This window comes from Muntiacus reevesi, chromosome 5, assembly GCF_963930625.1.
Source record: "Muntiacus reevesi chromosome 5, mMunRee1.1, whole genome shotgun sequence".
NCBI lineage: Eukaryota > Metazoa > Chordata > Mammalia > Artiodactyla > Cervidae > Muntiacus > Muntiacus reevesi.
This window is the reverse complement of record NC_089253.1, coordinates 94,715,483-94,741,855: the sequence shown is the minus strand read 5'-3', so window position 1 is coordinate 94,741,855 and position 26,373 is coordinate 94,715,483.

Genomic DNA, 26,373 nt, shown 5'->3' with positions numbered 1-26,373 from the left:
CCAGCTCTTTGTGACCCCATGGACTGTAGCCCACCAGGCTCCTTTGTCCAGGAGCTCAACTCAAACAAACTAACTGGCCAGGCAGCAGTAGGTGGCCTGGGAAGGTGTGGCATCCGTCCCCATGGACCTTCCTAAGAGGAAGCAAATCATCTGTCTTACTGTGCTCAGCTGGGGCCCCACAGGCTTGTACAGGAGACAGAGCCAGATGTTCTCTTGAGACCTTTTCTTGATCAAGGATTTGATGACACCGGCCCTTCGGTTCTTCTGAACCAACAGCTGCTGATTTCATTCAAATAACTTAATTTGAAATTCTGTTTCTGGAATGCAGACAGCATTTTCCGCCCAAGCAGAACAAAGAGAGTGGGACAGGGGGCTTTCACAGGGGATATTTTGGGTGCTTTCAGACATAGAAGTCAACAATCTGTTCATTCATGTGGGCTCTGACCTCTTGTTTTGAAGGAAGAGAAGAAAAACACGCTGGTTACAAAGAATGTAAATATTTTGCTTGCACCAACTCTCCAATCTGGACTGAAATAAATGTGACCCCTGAACCTGCCCCCATCCTCTGCCCTCCCCCAAGACATCTTTGAAAAGCCATGATCAGATGATGAAAATGGGTTTAAAATGTAATTTACCAAGTTTGAAGAAATAGGTGAAGATGCAGCTCTTCATTTCAAGGAGGAGGAGGGCATTCTCTCAAATGCTTACAGGAGGCTTTGGAGGACAGACATAGACCTCTTCCCAAGTTGACATGAGACAGGCTGGGATCTGGGACCCTTTGCTGCAATGCTTGTACCTAGACTCACCTTTCCTTGGGCAACAAAGAAACTATAAGGGAGAAAAATAACTGCTTGTATGCACAGCTGGAGCAATTCGTGGACAAGATATCAAAAGACCAAAATGATCAACTGTCATTTCTGAAGAGCCAGGAGCAAAAGAAGGGGTTCAGGCCATTGGACATGCCCCTTGCACTCAGCACCACCGAAGGGGTGGGCAAACCACCTAAGCCGTCCCTTTAGCCCAACCCCTGGACCCACCCCTCCCCTCACCCCATATATGAGGAACCAGCTTACTGTGCCCCCCAACCCCGGGGAGCCAGCAAGGGCAACTGTTACTTGTTTTCACTCTCCCTGCTGCACCACGGCCCCCAATAAAGCCTTGCCTGGATTCCTTGTCTGGCCTCTTATCAATTTCTCTTGTTTAAGGAGTCCTACAACCCTGGTTGGTAACGGGTGCTTGGAGTTGTCCAGGAGGGAAGGAGAAACAGCTGGAGGCAGGGAGGTGGGTGGACAAGCTGTGGTCACTCCGTGTGAGGACCCAAAGTGTGAATGCATGAAGGGAACAGAATCTGAAGACTCACACACAAATGGCTACTGTATGTTTTAAATCTGTGTCTTCATGATGTCCCTGGCCTTCTGTCTTTGGTGATGGTCAGAGGTTATGTGGATCAGGAACGCCTCTGCCTCCTGTCCTGGGTAGCTTCTCCATCACAGAAATCAGAGCTTCATCTCCTTTCTCTGCCATCTGGGATTCCTCTAGGAAATTTTCAAACAAAGGCTCTGGCTAGATCAGGGACAACTACGGAGACTGGCTGGATGAATGTTTGCCTGGGTGGGGACACTGGAACAAGGCGAGGATTGGTTGTGTGAGTTACTTACAGATATTGTAAGATTATTAAGATTCTCTTTCTAGGGAAAGAAAAAACTGAGACAGTTTTTCCTATTATCACAGAAACATACTATCAGATTGTTTTAATGAAAAAATTACTATGTTCAGATGTTAGAGTATTGTGGATTGCTGCCCTTTGGGAACAAGTAATTTTTGGCAAAGTGGTTCTTTGAGAAAAGTCAGCTGCTCCTGGCACATTCCCACCCACACCTCCCTCCCTCCCCTGTCTAGGGTCCAGAGAAGGGATGCCTTCCGCTTGACATAGTCTTTGGGTGTTCTTATCCAGGAAGCCTAACCACTAACCATCCAATTAAACCAGCAAGAGTCTCAAATACCAACTGTGAATCCGACATGATGTAGGTACTGACCATGTGCTATGCTTAGTCGCTCAGTCGTGTCTGACTCTTTGAGACCCCAAGGACTGTAGCCCGCCAGGCTGCTCTGTCCATGGAATTCTCCAGGTAAGAATACTGGAGTGGGCTGCATGCCCTCCTCCAGGAGATCTTCCCAACCCAGGGGTCAAACCCAGGTCTCCCGCATTACAGGCGGATTCTTTACCATCTGAGCTACGAGGGAAGCCCGTGTCAGGATAATAATGTCCCTCTTTTCAAGGAGAGTAAGGTTTTGCTAAGAAACTAGATGCATGTTGTGTTGTCATTTGTAAAACAGAAAAGGAAAAATATATTGTGTGTGAAGCGTGGGGCGAGGGCACATTTGCAAGAGGGCTTCAAGGAAGGCTTTGTAGCAGAGTGAAGTTAGGACTGGATGCCAAGAGAACTGTGGGCAAAAACAGGGATCTAGGGGTGGGGATGAGGTCTTGCTGGTAAAGCTTCACGGAGGAGGCGAGAAGGTTGTGCAGTGACTGATGCTGATTAAGGAGCTTGAAAGGGACCCGGGGCAATGAAGGGGGAAAGTAATTGAGAGGCAGAAGTGAAACCCTCAAGTGGTCCGCTAAGACACTGGAGCAAAGGTGGATGTCCACCTTGGGGCAATGGGGTAGGCAGCTCCAAATACAGGGCTGAATTTGTGTCCAGTAAGTGACCTGTCCTGGGTACAGGGCCCACTGGCACATAAGCAAATCCCTGTCTTCCCAGCAAAAAGTGATGGATGAAGATGCCTGAAGCCAGGAGCCACCTGCCACAGATGAAGGAGTCTCAGAAGGGAGTACATGACTTCACTTACTCCACCCATTCATTGATTCATTGGCATTATGATCTATGTTTCTTTACCTTCAAGGAATCCAAATAAATGTGCTCAGAGAGAGTGGGAGAAAGATAGAGAGAGGGTGCCTGCCTGACGGAGGAATGTACTTTTACTGGTAAAGTGGACCTTGTCCACAACCCCACCAAAGATTATGGGTTCCAGGGGCTGGGAGCTTGGACCTGCTGCACTCTCTGGCCATGCCACCTACACCAGCATCTCCTATCTCGCTGAGTTAGTGAGACTCACTTGTGCTAAAGTTTCTATTTGGCTTCCCAGGTGGCTCAGTGGTGAAGAACCCACCTTCTTCACCCAAGACTCAGGAGACTTGGGTTCGATCCCAAGTCGAGAAGATGCCCTAGAGGAAGAGATGGCAACCCGCTCTAGTATTCTCGCCTGGAAAATCTCATGGACAGAGGAGCCTGGCAGGCTACACAGTCCATGGGGAAGCAAAAAAGAGTTGGACAAGACTGAGCAACTAAACAAAACCTATCGTGGTCCTCAAGTGCATGCCATCTACTTGGTGAAAGTGAAAGTCGTTCAGTCATGTCTGACTTGTTGCAACCCCACGGACTATACAGCCCTTAGAATTTTCCAGGCCAGAATACTGAAGTGGGTAGCCTTTACCTTCTCCAGGGGATCTTCCCAACCCAGAGATTGAACCCAGATCTCCTGCATTGCAGGCAGATTCTTTACCAGCTGAGCCACAAGGGAAGCCAAAGAATACTGGAGTGGGTAGCTTATCCTTTTTCAAAGGGATCTTCCTGACCCATGAATTGAACCAGGGTCTCCTGCATTACAGGCAGATTCTTTACCAACTGAGCTATCAGGGAAGCCCCTGATAGCTACTTGGTGGGCAAGGGCAAAGCCACAGATTCTGGGCTTTAGGGCTATTATAGATGTTCCAGGATGATCTTTATTAGTGACTGTTCTTATTCAGGGTAGCTTGGGATGCCCACACTCCAGGAAGAAGTGCCCATGTAGTCCCTGGTGTGTGACCAGCCATCTGAGACACCAACCCCCCCATCCACCCCGAGGGCTCTGACCACACCCACCAGATGATATCATCCAAGGGGGCTGGTCTTGATCCTACAGTTTAGAAAGAGGTCATCACTGTCCAGTGACAGTCACTCTGTCCTCTCCCTGTTCTCCAACATCCTGCAAATACAACAGGACAAGTTCCATTGGGCCACCTGGTTGGACTGAGCATAATGGTGCAGTTTCAGAGGGAATTCTGAGTCACTTTGATGAAGCTGCCATGTGCCAGGGCCTCAAGGTGGCCCCTGCCCAGATCACAGAACCCCAAACCTGTACTAAGTGGTCAGATGGAGCTGTGGCCCCAAGAGGTGCTTTGAAGGCAAGGACAGACACAGGGTCCTCTAAACTCTGAAGCTCTGCAGGGCAGCACCCCATCAGAGAAGTCCCATCCTTCTCCAACCTGTGGAGGCAGTGGCAGATTTTATTTTCTTGGGCTCCAAAATCACTGCAGATGGTGACTGCAGCCATGAAATTAAAAGACACTTTCTCCTTGGAAGAAAAGCTATGACAAACCTAGACAGTGTATTAAAAAGCAGAGACATCACTTTGCTGACAAGAGTCCATATAGTCACAGCTATGATTTCTCCAGTAGTCATGTATGGATGTGAGAGTTGGACTGTAAAGAGAGTTCGACCCCATGGACTACAGCATGCCAGGCTCCTCTGTCCTTCACTGTCTTCTAGGAGATATTTGCCATGAAGTGATGGCACCAAAGAATTGATACTTTCAAACTGTGGTGCTGGAGAAGACTCTTGAGAGTCCTTTGAACAGCAAGGAGATCAAATCAGTCAATTCTAAAGGCAATCAACTCTGAAAGTTCATTGGAAGGATCAAAGTTGAATCTCCAATACTTTGGCCACCTGCTGTGAAGAGCCAACTCATTGGAAAAGACTCTGAGGCTGGGAAAGATTGAGGGCAGAAGGAGAAGGAGGCGACAGAGGATGAGATGACTGGAATCTAAGTTTATGGCCCAAGGGGAGTCCTGGTGGCCACTGACTGCACTTGTTCTCAGCACACATTCTTGAAGCATCCACAGCACCGGCCATACAGAGATAGCAAGGTGGGGCTCTGCCCTCCAGAAGCTCACCCACTGCCTGGAGGAGCTGGCAAGGATGCTCCTCGCCAGCAGGAGTGGTTCCAACAGGAGCACAGAGGTGCTTCCTCCCTCCCTCTGTGTGGCTGACTAGAACCCCAAGTCCCAGGAGTGTTGGAGGCTGTGTTATAATCAGGGCCCAGGGTCATCATTACTGGTCTTGAGGACCCTCCTGGATCCCCCTCAATGCTTCATCCATTTCTGAGGCCACACCACCTACAGCAGGAGTCTGGGGCTTCCTCCCACCTGTGCTAAGTGATGCGTTGCCAGCCAATCATCCCTATGACTGTGATCTCAGGGGCTGTCCCAGACAGAGCCAAGCCAGGTCGACTGCGGGGCATGTGTCTTGGTCAGAGTCCCAGGCTCAGAGTCCAACAGACATGGTCACAGGCAAACCTTGAATCACCCAGATTTGTGTTAAAAAGAAGGTCACAGGAAGAGGCATTAAGAGCGTTATTGTGGTGGTATTTGCACCCTGGGCTTCCCAGGTGGCTCAGTGGGTAAAGAACCTGCCTGCAATGCAGGAGATGCTGGGGGTATGGGTTCAATTCCTGCCTTGGGAAGATCCCCTGGAGGAGGCAACCCACTCCAGTATTCTTGCCTCGAGAATCGCATGGACAGAGGAGCCTGGTGGGCTACAGTCCATAGACTGACAAGAGTCAGACGTGTCTGAAGCGATTGAGCCCAGCATCTGCACTCATAGCCACAGAAGCCTGCCCCTTGCAGGATGCTAAACGCAGTCCCTCTGCAGCCCTTCAACTGGTCCTGGCCTTTCCCTACCCAGCGCGTGGTGCCAAGTCGCAGGGCAGGGAGTTAGTGGGCGTCCCTCGGGCTCCCCTCTTCTCTTGGGGGTGTTAGACCTTGCCTCGAACAAGCCAGATGGGCCTAGACCTTCTCCCAAGCGTTGGAGGACCAATGGGCCTCTGCAGGCTCCTGGGAGCAGAACCACAGCACATCCATGTTACCAGACCTCTTCCCCAAGATTCATATACGCTTTCCTATCAGTGGTCCCAGAGGAAAGCCCAGCTGGGTGCTGAGAGCCATGTGACTACATGTGAGGCAGGTCCTACATGAATGAGCTCGCATGAACACAGGAGGTATCCAGGCCCCACTAATCTGTTCCTTCTACATGGTTGGGTGGACATTAAGTGTCCCATGTCAGAACTGGCCATGCTCCTGAGCAATCCAACCCCAGTGTCTCTGGAGACCCTCGCTTCAGCTAATGAAGCCCAGGACTGCTCAATGCAACCACAGTGTTCATAAATAAAACCACATTTTAGTTGTCCCAGGAGTCATATTATTTAAAGGAACTTTGCAGGAATTTTTACCGATTCAGTCATGACATAAAAGTCTCCAGCCCTGGGCCAGGCCACAGTCCACAGAGGCCAATCCCCACTCCACCTTCACAGAGTCCATGGCCCCTTGAGACAGAGGGCTTGTGCCCGCACACAGCCACCCGAGGAACTGATGTCAGAAGGTATGGGTTCCCCATCCATTTAACATCCTGACATCAGCAGCTGGCTCTCATTCCAGAGTCATTTTTCACCAAGAAATAACATTTGATCATGTCATCAGATTTTCTAGGCAACACCTAGTAAATTACTGGGTATTTACTTTCTTATTAAGTACTAAGTATTTAAATATCTGCTATTTAAGATCCACAGACATAGAAAACAAACATATGGTTACCGAAGGTAAAAGGGAAGGAGGAATAAATAGGAGTTTAGGATTAAAATATACACACTCTACATAAAATAGATAAACAACAAGGGCCTACTGTATACAACAGGGAACTGTAGTCAATATTTCATGTAACCTATAAGGGAAAAGAATCTGAAAAAGTATTATGTATATGCATAAACATACACGGGCTAAGGCGCTTCAATTGTGTCCGACTCTTGCGACCCCATGCACTATAGCCCGCCAGGCTCCTCCATCCATGGGATTCTCCAGGCAAGAATACTGGAGTGGGTTGCCATTGCCTTCTCCAGGGGATCTTCTCTACCCAGAGATCAAACCCACGAACCCCTTCTCCCACATTGGCAGGTGGATTTTTTACCGCTGTACCACCAGGGAAGACCCAAGTACCTGGTGTTTAAATACCTGTAATGTAAACACCTAGTGTTTACACGGTGCCTACCAGGTGTTTACCTACCTGGTCCCTAGTAAACCACACATCACCTAGCACGTAACACACTGATAGGTAGTCTGTGGAAAGCTGGACACAGGCAGGTGCTTGGGGGTCTGCTAGACTCACCGCTTAGCTGAGTAACTCACTGTCCCACACCCACCTCACTGTCCATAACTTAAACCCAAAGCCTAACAAAATTTCAGTGATCACTGTAGAACCAAGTCATCTGTGCCTTATTTTGTTGTTGCTGTTGTTTCACCTGTTATCTGTATCTTGCGATGCCAAACACAGAGGAAGGAAAGTTACTGAGTTGGGCCAGGGACTGTCAAGGACAGCTTTGAAACTGAAGATGTGGTCAGATACTGCTAGATGGGAGGAGACCAAAGGAGGATGGGAGGGTCCTGGTGGAGGGGGGCGTGGTCAGGTTGCAGTGAAGGAGGCAGTGTGGAGAGGCAGGCAGAGCTATGTGCTATAAGCAGGGCCTTGGAACCAAGGCAGACGCTTGGTCCTCCACTGGAAGCAGCTTCAGAAAGGATGAGATGGGAGAATCACCCCGTCCACGGTCTGAGCTCTGGTGGGGAAGGATGAGTTTGGCTCAAGTATAGCTGGGACAAGACAGCAGGGAGGCTCTGCAGCTGGATAGACAGGGTTTCTACCCTGAGCATCATTTATAGCCTGCTGTGTGCCCTGGACTAATGGCTTGACTTCTCTGAGCCTCAGTTTCTCCATCTGTAAAATGAGAACCATAAAGGGACAGAGCAAACTTGCAGCCAATGCTCCATCCCCTATTATTAAGACGCTTTCTTGATGGTCTGAAAAGAGCTTGGATGGGGCGGGGGCATCGGGGTAGAGAGCTGCGTCTGCGATCACTCACACCTAACACTCTTCATGTACAGAGCTCACCAGCATCTCACTGGATTCTCAAGGTGCCCTTGGAAGGTTGCCAGCAGGTGTGACATTTCCCCGGGCCCAGCTGCCAGAGTTGGGTGTACAGAGTGATGTGTGAATTTAGACCAGAACCCACTCACGCTCATCCCTGCTGAAAGCAGAGCTGTTCCGAGGGTGGGCAGGAGCAGGTTGAGACACTTGGCCAGGACTTCAAGTGGATCCATTTGGATCTTCTGAGTGAGTTTAGGCTTCTGCATCCAGGACTGGCCTGAGACTCCCAAGACCAGCCTCCGGGTTCGAGTGATGAATTCTGTCAGTGAACTAAAGATGCCTCTTGCTTCTGCAGTTTTCTGGGAGCTTGCTGATAAGGGCTTCCCAGGTGGCGCTCGTGGTAAAGAACCCACCTGCCAATGCAGGAGATACAGGATTCTCAGGTTCCATCCCTGGGTTGGCAAGATCCCCTGGAGAAGGAAATGACTACCCACTCCAGTATGCTTGCCTGGAGGATTCCATGGACAGAGGAGACTGGTGAGCTACAGTCCCTGGTGCAGCAAAGAGTCAGAGCAACTGAGCACAAGACCCAAGATGAGGGCGACTGGAGCTGTGACTGAAAGCTTGTGGGTCCGCCCACAGCGGCTTCAGGAACAGCCTGGAGAAGGCAGGAGGCAAAGCCCCGCTCAGACCTGGGAGCCTGGGGACAGGATCTGGGCCCCGCCCCCTCCTCCAGCTCCCATTTCCAGAGCCAGGTCCTGGAAGTGTCTCCAGTGGCCAGGACAGGCCCCCAGGCATAGTGATGATGAAACATGGGCCCAGGGAGGAGCTGTGGCCAGGCCTGGGGCACTTGGTCAATGATGATCCCCCTATGCCAGGGTCTGGAACAATCCAGTTCCACCCAGAACCCACACAAAGCCTGGCTCAGAATAGGCACCACTACTTCTGTGCTGGTGAGTGAAGGAAGTCTACGGAAGGGATGTCTACGGTTAGGTGGATCTCGCTCACGGATATGCCCAGAGAGAAAAGAAATCATCTCCTCTGCCCCTGTGGGCCTGACCTGGCCCGAGGCAGTGTGACCCATCCTGGGATCTTACAACCTGAGGTTCTGCTTGGAGACACTGGCCCAAGCCCCAGCCTCGGCCTGGAAAGCACACAGGGTGTTTATTGAGGATGCGCTTGATTCCAAGACTCACAGGTCCTGTATACACATTAACTAAGGCTCAGGAGGTTAAGTCTTACGCCCAGGAAAACACAGCAAGCACATCAAATCCAGGTCCTTCTGATTCCATGGCCTCCAAACCCCTTGTGCCAACACCACAGGCTCTACCTAAGAGGATGGACCAGCAACTCTGCCCCTCCAAGCCCTCTTCCCCAAGAGCCCTGACCACCTGCTCTCTGCTCCACTGCGTCCCTCCCCAGGCCACACGCCTGCTGTCTCCCCCTCCACCCCCTCCAGCTGGGCTCGGGAGGTTTCCAGCCTGAGGTTCTAGCCTGTGCACCTGGACACTCACTGTCCTAGGTGGGGAGTCTGTGGACCTTCAGAGACGGGGACTGTGATCTTCCCTGGCCTCTCTCAGGGCAAACTCAGCGCGTGGTGTGAAGTGGGATTGCTCCTCTGTTGATCAAAACACCTTGCAGGAGGCAAAGAATAAAAAAACACTCCTCTTTGGCTGTCGCGTTGCCCAATCCATGTTTTCTGTGAAGCAGCAGACAACTGCCAGGTTCCCAAGTCACTTTATTATTATTATTATTGGAATAAAATTGCTTTACAAAGCTGTGTTAGTTTCTGTTGTACAGTGAAATGAAACAGCTATGTAAAGTGTGTTAGTCACTCAGTCATGCCCAACTCTTTGCCACCCCATGGACTCTAGCCCTCCAGGCTCCTCTGTTTATGGAATTCTCCAGGCAAGAACACTGGAGTGAGTTGCCATTTCCTACTCCAGAGGATCTTCCCCACCCAGAGATCAAACCTGGGTCTCCCGTATTGCAGGCAGACTCATCTTTTGAGCTACCAGGGAAGCCTGAATCAGCTATCTGCATACATATATCCCCTCCCTCCTGGGCCTCCCTCCCACCCCATTCGCATCTCACCCCTCCCCAACCTCACCCCTCCAGGTCATCACACAGCGAGGGCTGAGCTCTCTTTGCTGTGCAGCAGGTTCCCACCAGCTGTCTAATTTACACATGGGAGTATATATATTCCAGTCCAGCGCTCCCAATCCATCCCACCATCCCCTTCTTCCCATGTCCACATGTCCATTCTCCATGTCTGTGTCTCTATTCCTGCCCTGCATATGTGTTCATCTGTACCATTTTTTTCTGGATTCTATGTATGTGCTGGTGGTTTAGATTCTCTGCATATGCATTAACATATGACCTAGGGACCGCCCCCGCCCCATTCAAATGCCTGCCTCCACCTTGTTCTTTACCCCCTCGCCTTTTCATGGTTCAAAAGTGACTGTGTAACCCAAGTTAACCCTGAACGATGAAAAGGGGAGGGGGTGAAGAACAAGGTGGATGCAGGTGTGTGGGTGGGGGGGGCGGTCCCCAGATGCAAAGGTCCTCCATCTCCATTTCACTTCTCCCCCCATCCCAGCTAGTGAGTGAAACAAACCAGACCCAGGGCTTGGCTCTGTTGTCTTATTCCAGAAGACTGTTCATCCCTCTTCGTCTCTCCCTTTTTGTCCTGAAACAGAGGAAATCACATCCTCCAATTTCTGATGCACCTGATCCCCCAGATTCCTCGTCTGTTCCCCTCCTCCCACTGCTGTCAGGAGAGTTGGTCACTGATGGAAACACGTCATGGGTGAATATTACCCTTAATGCTGAGAAAGCCAGAGAATCAAGGTCAGCATGTTTTTGTTTGTGACCAGGGGCAAGCAAAGGGGAGTCAGAATTGTTTGTGGAACCCCTCCCAATTAACCTGGCAATCCAAGGGTGTCAGTGTAAGCTCTACTGCTCAGGATGTGTGTGTAGACTGGGGACCCCTCCCTGATCCTCTGCTGTTGGGATACTGTCCCCATTGGGGGCTGCTTTGCCCTGGCAGGCTCGGCAATGCACCCCTGCCTGAATGAGACAGGGGACCCCTGCCATAGCCTGAACTCATGCCACCTCAATTCTCCCCAGACCCCGATGGAACCACAGTACTTTCCCCCAGAGAGTCCTAGAACTACCACAATGTCTCACCCACTTTTTGTTTTGTTTTTTTAAGTATTTATTTATTTATGGTTGCATGAGGTCTTCGTTGCTGCATGCAGGCTTTCTCTAGTTGCAGTGTGTGGGCTTCTCATTGCGGTAGCTTCTCTTGTTACAGAGCCCAGACTCTAGAGTGTGTGGGGCTCCGTGGTTGCGGCTCATGGGCCCTAGAGCATGTCACCCGCTCTCTGTAAACAAGGACTCCCAGATGACCATGGTAATAACTTTCACAGGTGTGGATTTCCACCTTAACCTTAATTCCCCCAATAGCAGAATTTCTTTTTTTTTTTTTTTTTAATTTATTTTTTTATTTTTCAGTGGGTTTTGTCATACATTGATATGAATCAGCCATAGAGCTACACGAATTCCCCATCCCGGTCTCCCATCCCACCTCCCTCTCCACCCGATTCCTCTGGATCCCCCCAGCCCAACAGGCCCGAGCACTTGACTCATGCCTCCCACCTGGGCTGGTGGTCTATTTCACCACAGATAATATACATACTGTTCAAAGAAAGAAACCAATAGCAGAATTTCTATGGGACAAGAGGACATAAAGCCTGGCCACAGAGGGGCAGCCTTCCCAGCTCACTCCCATCCATTCCTTTCCTTCTCAGAGAAAGAGAAGGACGCTGCAGGCAAATAGCTTCCCACCCCCGCTTGCAGACTTTGTGCTGTAACTAGGCTTTGTCCCAGATCAACCCAGGCTCTTGGGGAAAGGGCTGTCCTGAGACTGGCTTTCCTTCACTGGGGTGGATACCTGAGCTGAGGCCCCAGATAAGTCATCAAAGGCCAGGCCAGGCATGTGAGCTTCCATCTGACACCCTTCTAGACCCTTCTGGTCTCGGGGGACACTTTAAGTTTCTGCCAGTACCGTATCTGCGTTATTTGTTTTCACGCTTGTCAGCCTGGTAGGTTTCCAATTGTTTTTAACAATCTTCTGTTTGAAGAGAAAGGGACTGTACCCAGTGGTGTCATAAAACCCAGCATCTCAGCTGGCAAAACACAATTCCCTTTAAAGCCTGAGAATGAAGATTGTCTCAGTGGCTCAAGGCAGAACCTGCACAGACACGGGAGTGCAGACTCAGGCAGTGAGGGAGAGGTTTGTGTCATGAAAAAAAAAAAGGCTGTGAATGTGGATGTGGGTGCAGGAAGGGTGGGTGGAGCTGACCCGGTACCTTTTTATGGCCACCCTGCATGGCATGCAGGGTCTTAGTTCCCAGACTGGGGATCGAACCCCAGTCCCCTGCAGTGGGAGCACAGAGTCTTAACCACCAGACTACCCAGCACCTTTGCAGAGAAACTACCACTAAAACTCGGATGAAGGGAACACCTTCCTTGTTAAAACCTTAGAAAAGGACCTCTCGTTTTGAATGGCACCTGTGTTCCAATAAATGGCTGGCTTCTAGGCAAGTGGGTAGGTTTGTTTAGCAAATTTTATTTGAAATAATTGAGCCATCTAATGCTGATGAACAAAGTCTCTCACATGTGAGTTTCTACACAAACCCTGAGGACCAGAGGGGTACTTGGGAGTCCTGTATTTGTGGAGCACAGCTGATGGGGACTGGGAACCCACTGGCAGGAGAGGCCCTCTCATCCTTCAACCAGAAAAATGGGAGGAAATAGTCAGACTCAGCTTGTTTGATAAGGAGGCTCAGAATCCAACTTCTTTACGCCGTTATTCTTCACGCCCACAGGGCTGTAGGAGCAGGATGTCTGCAGAGGCAGAGAATGGGGGATGTCAGGCTATGACAAGGTGAGACCCACTCACTGTCTGGAGAGCTTCACAGAAAAGTTCAATCCCTGATTTCATAGTTGTCTGTCCTGTGTTCTCGCAAAAACAGGAACCCAGGGGCTTTGTGTCCTAATTGTCAGGATCGTAGGCAGTGATTTTCCAGATAGAGGTCAGGAGTGTGGACACCAGCCTTATAGGTACCGTGAGCATCATTGTTTGGGGAGCGAACTGAGTCTGCTTGGTGTCAGATGTATCCTCCAGTGAATGGAATTTGGCTGCAGGCTGTGGACACTTGGGTTCAACCAAGGACAGCTCCGCATAGCCAAGTACCCCTGGGGTCTGTGAACACTGCTGTCTGGAGGGGTTCCCTTTCATGTTTATGAAAGTTCCATCATCTACTCTAGACAGGAAAGTATCAGAATTTATTGTTCAGTCCAGCTGTATTTTGGGGGCATCTGCTCAGAATGAGTTTGATATTTTCAGATTTCAAGGAGTCATAGAAAAGAACATGAGACTGAGACCTTCGGATCTGAAGTTACTGCACATGTGCAGAATTCAGTTTAGTCAGTTCAGTCGCTCATTGGTGTCCGACTCTTTGTGACCCCATGGACTGCAGCACGCCAGGCCTCCCTGTCCATCACTAACTCCTGAAGCTTGCTGAAACTGACGTCCACTGAGTCGGTGATGCCATCCAACCATCTCGTCATCAGTCGTCCCCTTCTCCTCCTGCCTTCAATCTTTCCCAGCATCAGGGTCTTTTCCAGTGAGTCAGTTCTTTGCCTCAGGTGGCCAAAGTATTGGAGTTTCAGCTTCAGCGTCAGTCCTTCCAATGAATATTCAGGACTGATTTCCTTTAGGATTGATCTCCTTGCAGTCCAAGGGACTCTCAAGAGTCTTCTCCAACACCACAGTTCAAAAGCATCAATTCTTCGATGCTCAGTTTTCTTTATAGTCCAACTCTCACATCCATACATGACTACTGGAAAAACCATAGCTTTGACTAAACGCAGAATTAGGAATCTGTGAATCCATATGCATATAATTATATTAACATAATTGAAGTATATGTAATATCTAATAATCATATTAAAGCAAGGCGTGAGGAATTCATTGAGCCAGGTGGTCTTTCTAACCTTAATGACCCTCAGGAATGTCCTGAAAAGGAACTTAGCAACCTTGAGTTCTTGCTTCCAAGTGTTTTGCACACCTGGCCTCAGTCTCTAACCCAGCAAATGGGGGTCCAGGGGCAACTCCAGCAATCCTGCACAAGATACAGCTAGGGTATCTTTTTTTAAACATATACTTTATTTTTCAGAGCAATTTTAGATTCACAGAAAAATTTAGCAAAAGGAAATGGCAACCCACTCCAGTATTCTTTCTGGGATAATCCCATGGACAGAGGAACCTGGTGGGCTCTAGTCCTTGGGGTCACAAAGAATTGGACATGACTGAGCACACACACACACACAGAGTTGCCGTGTACCCCTGCCCCTACACACAGAGCCTCCCCCACCATCAACCCACCCACCAGACTGATGTGTTTATGCATTTGCTATAGTCGGACATACCCGGATACCCACCTACCTGGATACCTACCTACTCGGATACCTACATACCCAGACCTACATACCCAGATGGACAGAGGAGCCTGGAACGCGACAGTCCATGAGGTTGCAAAAGAGGTGGACATGATTTAGTGACTAAACAGCAATGTCTGTCTTCTTACTGTTGAGTTTTACAAGTTCTTTGCATATTTTGGATCACAGTCCTTTATCAGTTGTGTCATCTAGGGGATATCTACAACAGGATGAGACCCTGCGATTGGAAACAGTGCCCTTGGCTATCAGAGCTCTTAATGAGTCTCTGCCCTGGGTCCTGCTGACCAGGACACTGGAAAGGAAGAAATACGATGTTAATGATGTGGTTCCCATATGACCCAGCAAATTTACTGAGCAAGCACCCAGCAACTGCTGGGTAAAATTGAGGACACATGCGCTTGGGGGAAGGTCCTTGTGCGCAGGCAGTACTTACAGAGACCTCAAGGCTAGAAGAATCTCAAGTGTGACTTCATAATAACTTACTCTCAGGAAGGTAGCTGATGTGACCGATGCTTTGCCAAGCTTCAGGCTAAGTGGATTCCAGGAACCGTTTCTGCTTCTCATCAGCAGCAACCTGTCTGGCACATGGTCAATTCCAGCCTCACCATTAAAAACGAACCTTCCCAAGGTTGCCAAGGACTCCACATTGCTGCATATGAGATCTGTGTGTCCTCATCTCATTAGAGCTTTCAGCATCCTTAGCACAGCAGACCCTCCGTCCTCCTTGAAACCTTCTCTCCTCCCACTCCCACCCTCTCCTGGACTCCTCTTGCTTCCCCACCTACTTCTTCCTAATACACTTCTCTGTCTCCTGTTCCTTGATCCCTTCTTTAAAGGTTAGAGTCCCCCAGGTCACCATTTTACCTCTTCTAGTCTCTATCTACCCCCATCCTAAATTTCCATCAGCATTAAACAGTCCCCATAAGTGATGATTCAAGAGCATTTTCTGTCTTCTCCCTGGGGCTCTGGACTACACACCCAGCTGCTTGCTTGACTTTTCTACTTGAAAATATACCCTGTGCCTGAAGCTTGACCTGTCTAAACAGGGGCCCCTTTTCTGCCCATCCCTATCTCTCTACTGGTCTTCTGCACATCCGGGGTCTATTTTCCATAATCCTCCTTTCAGAGCAGGCTTGGTTGAACCTAATGCTCTTTTATGTAAATTAGATCCGCATTCCTCTCCTTAACACTTCGATTATGACCTGAGATTGGTCTTCCCTGTTGGCTCAGTGGTAAAGAATCCACCTGCCAATGCAGCAGACATAGGTTTGATCCCTGATCTGGGAAGATCCCCTGGAGAAGGAAATGGCAACCTGCTCCAGTATTCTTGCCGGGAAAATTCCATAGACAGAGGGACCTGGAGTGCTACAGTCCTTGGGGTCGCAGAGTCAGACACGACTTAGCGACTAAACAACAGAAACAATGTCCTGAGAGCTTAGAATATATCTAATCCCCTTGGCAAATCCAACATGATCCCCTGTGGACTGGTCTCTGCTCCTCCCCCAGACACTAGCCAGCCTTGGGGCATTTTAGGTTCCTTAAGTGGAGTGGGCTTTGCTCTGTATTTCTCACCCTGGAAGGCTCTGCTCCAGCCTGTCTCCCCTCAGCTGGCTCACAGGACAACCCTCTCCTAAGCCTGAGTCTCGGTCTGCGCCAGCGGCTGTGACAAAGTACCCCGGATGGACTTAAACAACAGAGGCTTATCCTCCCAGAGCTCTGGAGGCCCGGTGTTGACAAGGCCATGCTCTCTCTGGAGGCTTCTGGGAGGATTCCTGGTCCATCCAGCTCCTGGGGAATCCAGAGGATCCGTGGCTTGTGGCCACATCCTCTGATCTCTGCCTCATCTTCTGTGGCTTCTCCCCTCTCTATGTCAAGCTCCCTCTGCTTCTCTCTCATGAAGACATACATGAGTGCCTGTAGGGTTCACTGGGCCGATTTAGGACAAGCTCCTCCTCTGAGGGTCCCTCTGCCGTAGAAGGTCAGGTTCACATGTTCTGTGAATTATGATGTGGTCATACCTTGGGGCCACCATTCAACCCACTACACTCTGTCTTGTGTTTCTTAAATAAACAGGAACCAGTTCCTATGTGGGTCTGTTGGGGAGGGGGAAATTACCCCCTCTAACCTTTTGAGATCATGTGGCTGGACTAGTAAATAAAATTGACACGAGACAGATGAATAGGAGAATAAGAAACAAATTTTACTTCTTTCACATGGAGGTTCCACAGAGATGGGGTCTAAGAAGTGACCAGAGCAGGCAGCTTTAATACTTTTTATATGAAGAAACAATACATTTGTGTGGAATGACAGGACAGAGAAACTCAAGTTTTGGTGCTCATTTTCAGAAGAATATAAACAGCTTTAGTCCATGAAAGAGGTCACCAGGTTTGTTGACATATGTTTCTCAGCCCCAATTTCCAGATCTTTCGTGGTAAATTTGTCCTTCTACCTCCAGATTCAGGGAGAGCATCTTTCACATGAGAGATGTATATCCTGCTTTCAGAGAGACAGAAAGAGACTCAGGGTGTCCCTCTTGGGTTGGCTGTTTCTTAAGTAACGTTAACTCAAAATAATCATGAGCCATGGAGGCACATTTAGGGGTGGGCTGCCCTGGGCCCCCGTAGGCTTTGGTACATCTTACAGGCAGGTCCAGCCGCCTCTTTCGGCAGCATGACATTTGCAGTAGCTTTTCTGTGTGTGGCAGGGATATTCTCAATATGAAAAGGTAAGAATTCAGTGTTTGTCTAGAAAATAACACCCTGTCCTTCAGGGCAGGAGGGGAGGTGGTGGGGCCCTGAGGGGCTGTGACTGCTGAAAGGGATGAACTTTGCCTGGAAGGAGTGAGCAGGAAACTGGAGAGACACAGTTTGAAGGAGAGGATCTCAAGGAGGCCGGCCAGCAGGCTTTGGATGGAAACGATGAAGCCATGAAGGGTTCCCCCTAGCAGTGGGGCCTCCTCTCCCTTCATCCAGAGTGGGTGTATGGACCTAATTCCCAACCCGGCCCCACCAATGACAAACGCCTCCAGTTCCCCCTGGAGTGGGCAGCTGGGGACAGAGGCCAGAGAGGCTTGTCCCATCACAGTCCTCCTGGATCTGCTCCGTGGCGTGTGTATCATACATGGCTCAGTTGTCTGCTTTCTCGGGACCCAGAGGCCCCTTCTTTCCCTCTGCAGAAACCCCTCCAGATCCAGCTGTGGTGTGCATGGATTGTCCACAGGGAAAAAGCTCAGAGCACAGACACTGAAAAATGAAAGCCCGTTTTCCTGCTGGGAGTAGGAAGGACAGACCATCATCAATGAAAACACATTTCCATCCCTCTCTTCTTGGAGCTTTGCTTCTTCGAAGATGAGACCGAGAGAATGCTCACTTTTCTCTTGCTAGAAAAGCAAAATGCAAATAAGTCTTCTGAAAGTTGCTTCCATGTATAAGATTTTTGTGTGGCTTTCTGCAACATACAAGGAAGACAGAGGGACACACAGATGGTGAGTAGGAATTGACCAAGTGAGTCCTTGACTGTTCTTCAGTTCTACCCCAGACCTTCTGCATAAACTGCAGTCAGGCTATAACCACACTGGGCCTCTTTCCTTTATGTTAAAGCATGACCTGGTAGGAAAAAACAAAACAAACAAAAAGCCAGCATGAGTTTTCAAACCAGGCAGAACTGCATTCAAATGCTCTCCTGCCATGTCATCTTGGGAAAATTATTTAATTACTCTATTCCCTGAGCTGAAATAAACAAGTATTAGAGTCCTCATCAGATTGTTACAAAGACTGAATCTGAGAATGTACCATCCAAACTTGCACAAAAGCCCTCAAAACCAGTAGTTTTTCCTCCTTTCCTAAATGAAACCAAGAATTAAATGACAGAGTGTGTAGCCCTTTGAAAAGTGATCCTTTGCTCTTAGCAGTAAGGAGCAGAATATTTTCTTCTGCCTCAATAGGAACTAATTTTTACAAGTTTTAGTAATTTAAGTTGAAGGAATATTAAAACACATTAAAAAGCTGCTCAGAAATGGTATATTTTCCCTATTGCTTAAGAGGAGGGACTGAAATGTTTTACTTTCTAAATGTGGTGTTCAATTATCAAACCAGCCCAGGAGAGTAAAAAAAAAAGGTTTGTCACTCAGTCATGTCCAATTCTTTGCAATCCCCTGGACTATAGTCCTCCAGGCTCCTCTGTCCATGTAATTCTCCAGGTAAGAACACTGGAGTGGGTAGCCATTCTCTTCTCCCGGGGATCTTCCTGACGCAGGGATTGAACCTCCATCTCCTACATTGCAGGTAGATTCTATACCATCTGAGCCACCAAGGAAGCCCTAAAAGGGTCAAGCCATTCGTGAATTCCTGCAGTGACTTTTCTGACCGGTGTACGTGTACTGGCCTGCATTCTCATTACGTGGCCTCTCTTTCCATCCGCGACAGTGAGTTCATTGAAGGTGGCACCTTGTTTGGTCATCGTTTGGGGTCGTGAGGGCTTCTGGGAAAGTGCCTGGGACTCATTTCAGTGAGTTGAAGCACACACATCTTTCCAGGAGAACACATGTATTACTTTCTCCTGCCCAGCCAGACATTAGTTAGTTAGTTCAGTTGCTCAGTCATGCCTGACTCTGCAACCCCATGGACTGCCGCACACCAGGCTTCCCTGTCCATCACCCACTCCAGCCAGATATGGCCTTTACTAACTCTGAAGTTTGTGTTGGTTAAGAATCTTCTGGTCATAAACTGTCAAAGTGAAAGTGAAATTGCTCAGTCATGTCCGACTTTTTGCAACCCCGTGGACTATAGCCTACCAGGCTCCTCTGTCCATGGGATTCTTCAGGCAAGAATACTGGAGTGGGTTGCCATTTCCTTCTCCAGGGGATCTTCCTGACCCAGGGATTGAACCCGGGTGTCCCGCATTGCAGGCAGACGCTTTAACCTCTCAGCCACCAGGGAAGCAAGCTGTCAAAACCCCACTTCAAACCAGCTGAATCTAGGAGGGACGTTTATGAGCCCTCCTAACCCTATGGCCAGAGGTGGAAGAGCACCAACATCTAACAGTACCCGATATTTTCTGACTAGTTCCTGACAGCTGCTGTAACAAAACACCTCAGACTGGGTGGCTTAAAGTACCACACACTTGTGCTGTCACACTTCTGGCTGCAGAAGCATCAGCAGGTCCATGCTCGTTCTGGAGGCTCCAGGGGAGGCTCCTTTTGTGCATCTCTCCTGGTGGCTCCTGATGACCCTCAGGTTGCAGACCCGTCACCCAATCTCTGCCTCCATCATCACAAGGCCATCTTTCTTCTGTGTATGTCTCTGTGTGTCTCTCCTCTTTTTATAAGCCCCATTACATTGGATTTGGAACCCACTTTGCTCCAGTATGGATGCAATCACACCTGCAAAGATCCCACATTTGGAGGTTCCAGGTGGGCATGGATTTGGGGATCCAATTCAACCCATAGCTCCCTCCCTTGCTTGATTTCTCTTGGTCTCTCCTCACTGCTTCAGGGTCTCATTCTAAGGCTGATTCTACCCCCACCATTGCAAAATGATGCTAAGCCAATGCCGTCAGCCCTGCATCCTCCCTTAGCCAACACAAGAGTGTGTCCAGCTGCCAGGAGGAGGCCCCCCTCCCCTGGCTGAAATGCTTCTCCCTGACAATACCCGGAATCAAACGGTGCTTAAACACCTGAATAATTTAAATGGCAATTCAAGGAGCCCTGCCAGCAGAGACAACAAAATGACACTCCAGACCTCATCCAGCCACTCTGCCTCACCCCTAGGGGCTAATCAGGGACCTGGCTTTGTCTTTCAAAGGGCCCGAGGCACTCTTATTATCAACCCTGCTTTGTTCCCTACCACATCTGAAGTGCTTTCCTTGTTTCCAAATAAATAAAACTGCAGTGATGAACTGTCATTTCACCAGCTTTCAATTAGAAGGGAAAACACACAGGAAGGTGGGAAGGTGGAAATCATCTCAGAGGTGGGGGAGGTGGCCTCACATGCTGGGTCCCTCTGACTGGGATGGGGTGGGTTGGAAAGAGAGCAGCTGTACATCCCGTTTGGGTCAAAGGTGAGACAGACAAGGCGTTCAGAGGTTCTGAAGTTCTGTGGTCCCCTTTTGGCTCTCTCCTCTGCCCCTGCCCCTCCTGTTTGCCCTGCTCTCTCGGCCTCTGCCCACCCCGCCCCACCCGTCCTCTGCCTCTGCTCTGAATCTGTCTGCAGGATCAGCCCAGGACAACAGTTGCTTTGACAACCAAGGTCACAGTCTTCTCTGGGCTGTGCACAGCTGGGTCCCGGGTGGCCCCAAGCCATCAGGGGGTGTGCTTTGCAGAGAGACAGTCTGGGGTGGGGATTGGGGTTGCTCACACTAGAAGACCACCCCTGAGAACTCTGGGGTGGGGGAGCTCCTGGGCAGAGCAGATAAGGCTGCCTAGGTCTCTCCACTTCTGTTAGAGCAGCCCACCTCCCAGGTGCCAAGTCACCAGCATAGGGGCCTGCGTGCTCCAAGTGAGGGGGACATCGGCAGGGGTGATGCTGGGGACACGTGCATGAGGGCCTCTCCTGCTGTCCTCCTACTGCCCCCTGCCCTACCCCACCCTGGGGCCTCAGCCAGCCCTGCATGACTCCCAGGTATCCACAAGGTCCCCTGAGATAATCAGCAACACGATGAAACGTGCACCATTCACTGCCATGATGAATTCATCATTCCATGATGGGTCAACCTCTAGAAGGGGTCTCCTGTCAGTAAACAGAAAGATAATGTTAGAACCACGCAGGGAGCAGGATGCCAAATGAAAACACATGAATTGTCAGGTGCACGAGGAGGAAAGGGAGTTAGCAGTTCTGCTGTAAATCAGGTCTACGCTTTGCACTTTACATGTAATTGTTATCTTGCTCTACAAGTAACTGATAAAACAGTGATCCAGTTTGTCTCACCACTCCTCCCGCCTGCCTCCGCGCCCCCACACCCCCACCACCAGCTTCAGCTAAGAGCTGATATAGACGCTGTGCCTCTTACACTCTATTAGGTGGGGGCAGAGAAAGTGCTTTTAACTCCACTCGGTCAGTTTGGGATCCACTCAGTGAAGAAGAGTTAGATTCCAAAGTCTGCAGAGGCTCTAAGTGGAAACTTGTCGGCTTGGCACCAAAGGGTGCTGCCTCCTTCTCCACTGTCAGCAGCCTGGACCGCCTCTCTGCACCTGCGCAGGCCCGTCCTCCTGACTCTGGTCCCTCACCAGCCATTCTGTGTACTCAACTTTCTTGCTCACCTATTAGGTGGTTCCTCAATTGAACCTAGATGGATGCAAGAGATCTTGACCCAGAAGAGAAGCCCCAACCCTCAGACAGTACCGTCAGCCTTAGGAACACGTAGTCACCCTGCCTCTGAGAGGTGTAGCCTCTAGTCCACATCCCCCTCCTTGGCAGGTCCACACCTGCATCCTCACGGGGCTTCAGGATGCTGCCAAGTCAGTGGGGACATTGGGGCCTGTGAGAACAGGGGATATGGAAACCCAGCACCTCCAGGTCATGTTCCCCATCTGTAGAAAGAGAGGTGAAAACTGGCCTGCAGACTGTCATCATGGGGATGTGGTCAGACAAAGTGTGCCCAAGACTGCATTCGTTTAACTGGGCCTGAGTGAGACCTGCCCTGTGGCCGGAACTTGGCTGACAGCTATTACACTTCCTGTTTGAACTCAGAGCCAGCCTGTGGAGGCTTGTGTGCATGCGTGCATAGTCACTTCAGTCGTGTCCAATTCTTTGTGATCCTGTGGACCATAGCCCACCAGGTTCCTCTGTCCATGGGATTCTCCAGGCGAGAATACTGGAGTGGGTTGCCATGTCCTCCAGGGGATCTTCCCGATCCAGGGGTCGAAGCCACGTCTCCTGCACTGGCAGGCAGGTTCCTTACCACTAGCACTGCCAGGAAAGTCTGGGGAGGCACCTGCCTATGAACGTGATGTGATGGCAGGCCTGGCACCAGGGGTTCAAAGGTGAAGCTGTGGGGTCTTCGGCCCAGTCTAAGAGCACGCGGTCCATATCCCTGGAAGAAAGGATTCCTGCAGAAGAATGACTCATGCTGGTGCCCTAGGAAACCACACACAACAGGAGGGCACCAGCTTTGGAAGCCTGGACTGGGGGGAGGGGCTGGGTGTGGGGGCAGGAGGAGAAGGGTGTCCCCGGGAAATGGCTCCAGAGCTGAATCTTCAAGTGTGAATGGGAATATAGACAAAGCGGGAACACGGGGATGGTCGGGGAGGCTGAGCATTTGGACCACAGAGGACAGAGTGTGCCAAAGTCCCATCCCATGAGAAACTACAGGGTGTGTGACCATGTGGCGAGAACTCACTGTGGTGAAGTGTCACGTCTGAAGCTGGAGCAAGTAGCCTGAGCTGGAGGGGAGGCTGGATGTGACTGTGGGGGGCTCTGTGTGCTGTGGAGGAGCTCAGCCTCTATCACCCGGGCACTGGGGAGCCACAGCAGACCTAGAGAAAGAGTAGCAGTGGGCTCAGAGTGGACCCCAAGGCAGAGAGCCTTGAGGGGCAGGTCGGGGGCAGGGAGAGCAAGCAGTGGGGCAGGCAGAGCGGATGAGCCCTGAACCCAGATGGAAAGGGTTGAAAAAAGACAAGGGAGAAAGGCCAGAGGTACAGGGCAAGCTCTGCAAAATCAACATTGATGATCAGGAGTGAGGAAGAGAAACAGAAGCAACATATATCAGGGTATATATGGTAGAACTGGTGCTACGTGATCCTAACACAAGTGATGGATGTCGTAGGTTTATTACAGGATTCTGCACACCCAAGTTCCACTGCTCTTATTCCTGTGAGCCTCTTTTCTCTACCGCACACAATTCCACTACCTGGGGAGTGAAGACACAGCCCATGGACCCAGAAGGTCCCTGTGCTAGCAAAGGAAACAGACAAAGAGACAGGTGTCCACAGATGCAGCTTTGAGTTCTGGCTCAGTTGGAGGGCAAGGAGGACCCTGCCTGGAGGGGGCGTCGGTTTAAGCCAAATCTGGGAGAAATCAGGACAGGAGCCTGGAAAAGGAGGTGTGGGGCAGTGGGGGGCTCCTGGTGGAGGGAATGAGGGGAGCGGTTCAGTTCAGTTCAGTCACTCAGTCATATCCGACTCTTTGTGACCCCATGAACTGCAGCATGCCAGGCTTCCCTGTCCTTCACTATCTCCCAGAGTTTGCTCAAACTCATGTCTATTGAGTCAATGATGCCAGCCTGCCATCTCACCCTCTGGAAGGAGGCGCTAAGAATAGTCAGCTCACAAGGGTCGAGAAGCACATGGAGGACACTTGGTTAGACTGCACTGGTGGGAGGAAGGAGCACTCTGGGGAGATGGGGGCATCCTCCCAGTGGGCTGGCCTCAGGTGTAGACACGGACTCGGGTCATCCTCCAGGTGACATGAACCCCCTGCCCCTCTCTCTGGACCCCCTCACGATCCCGCCCTGAAGGAAGGCCCAGGGGGCTCGGCTGCTGCAGAGGGGTATCTGTACCAAGAGCCAGAACATCCCTGAGCCCGTACCTGCAGGACTCAGAAGGCCAAGGCCAATTCCACCAGAACCCCCACCCCTCCTGTCACACCTGGCTGTACAGGAAGCCATCAGGAGGCTGTTTTGATTGGCTCATTTCAGCGGGCTCATTATTTTCACAGGGAACAATTTCTAACAATTTTCCTTGTCACTCAGGGTGCTTGCTGCTAGCTCAGTTTCTTGGGCCGTTATAAATACATTATCAGACACGTTCCGCAAGCACTTGCAGGTAAAAATAAACCCCCAGCATTTGCATCGCGGGGCACAGATGTGAGACGGCTTGGGTGAGACGTTCGCCCTCCATATCCTCTCTCCCTGGGGAGTGAGGGGTGGCGGTCGGGGCTGCGCCGCCCCAAGAGGCTGGGCCCAGGGCTCAGGGGCTTAGAAAGTTGGGTTGTGTGAGCCTCGTCCTCATTCCCCTTCATGATGGAGGCTCAGGTGGGAACTGAGTGTTTGCGATGTGAACCATTGGACAGGGCCCCAGTGACATCAAGAACACACGGGGCCCACAGGCTGATGGCACCTGCACCCTCTGCTTTAGACTCTCTCAGGAACTTGCTGACCAGCAAACCCTCAAGGCAGACCCACTGAACTTGGAGCTCTAGGAGTGGGGCCAGGAATACTCCCAGGTGGTTTTGAAGCCCAGGAAAGAGTGGAACCCAAGCAGGAGTCCACACCCACGTGTCCTACGGGCCAGACAGGAAGGACAGAGTCAGGTGGCTGAGCCAGAAGAACCAGCCCCAAAGCACAGTCTGGCACAATCTCACTGGGTGCTATGGGTGGCCTAGGCTTCCCAAGCCTCAGTTTTGTCATCCATGAAATGGGCATCATCAGGCTTACCATGTAGCACTGTCTGATGTTCAGTTTATGACACAGCCTTTCACAGTTGTTCTTAAATGTTGTAGTGTTATTAACCGCGTCACAAGGAAGGAAAGGGGCCCACTCTCATCTCTTAAGAATGTGACCGAGAGCAGATTTGGTATCTTGCTGAGGCTCATGGCTGTTGCTTGTGGATTTGTGTCTAGTGCTAAGCCCAATGGTATTGAGTTTATCTCTATGGGGTGTCTAGAGCTGCAAGTGACTTGGGCCACAGGAAGGAGCAGGGGCCACATATCTGGTAGGGGGGACATGGATCCCTGTTGGAGTGTCAGAGGAGTAGAGCTTCAGGGATGAGACGGAACTCCAGGCAGTGGGGAGAGGTCGCAAATCTTTGCCTGAAGAAGGGAGGTTATAGGGAAGGTGGGCAGATGTAGGCAGACAGGTTAGACACCTGGTAGAGAGACAGGGTGGAGCAGGATATCTTGACAGAATTGAGTCCTTTCAGACCACCCATGGTGATGGAATTCTGCATGGGTGAAAACCTCTTCTCTCGCATCCCCCTTCACCTCTGACTGTTGTTGGCTGAGTACTAACCCCATGCCCACACTGCGCCTTATCAACTCATGGTATCTTAGCAACCCCAGGCTCTGTTCCATGAATGAATGGCCAGCATTCAGGAAGCTTGAGCCACTTCCCGGGTCTGGGACCCAAATCCTTCTGAATTCAGTTAACAGGAAGCATAGTTATCTATGTGTGTGTGTGCTCAGTCATGTCCGACTCTTTGCAACCCCATGGATTGCAGCCCTCCAGGCTCCTCTGTCCATGGGATTTCCCAGGCAGGAAAACTGGAGTGTGTTACCATTTCCTTCTCCAGGGACTCTTCCCTACTCATAGATCTAACCCACGTCTCTTGTGTCTCCTGCCTTGGGAGGTGGATTCTTTACCACTGACTCCAGAATAGGGAAATAACAGCAAAGGTACAATGAACTTTCTAGAATGAAGGAGACATTCCATATCTTGGCTGGGTATGGGTCATATAGGTGTGTACATATGTCAAAGTTTATTGAAGTGTACACTTAAGAGCTTTTAATGTCAGTGTACTGTAAATTAGACCTTAATTTAGCAACAACAATGTAGCTGTCAGATTGTCTGAATCAGAACAAAATAAGCAGAGCTTGGATGGTGTGTGTGCTGATCATTTCACCTGTCCTCCCTTCATAGTGAAAGGAGGGCATTAAAGACAATTAAAATGATGTATTTTTGAAGCATTTTTTTTGATAAGTCAGTTTTCATATATGTTTGTGTGTGCTCAGTTATGTCCAACTCTTTGCAGCCTCATGAACTATAGTCCTCCAGGTTCCTCTGTTCATGGAATTTTCCAGGCAAGAATACTGAAATGGGTAGCCATTTCCTACTGCAGGGGATCTTCCCAATCCAGAGATCAAACCTAGGCTTCCTGCACTGCAGGCAGATTCTTTATCACTACACC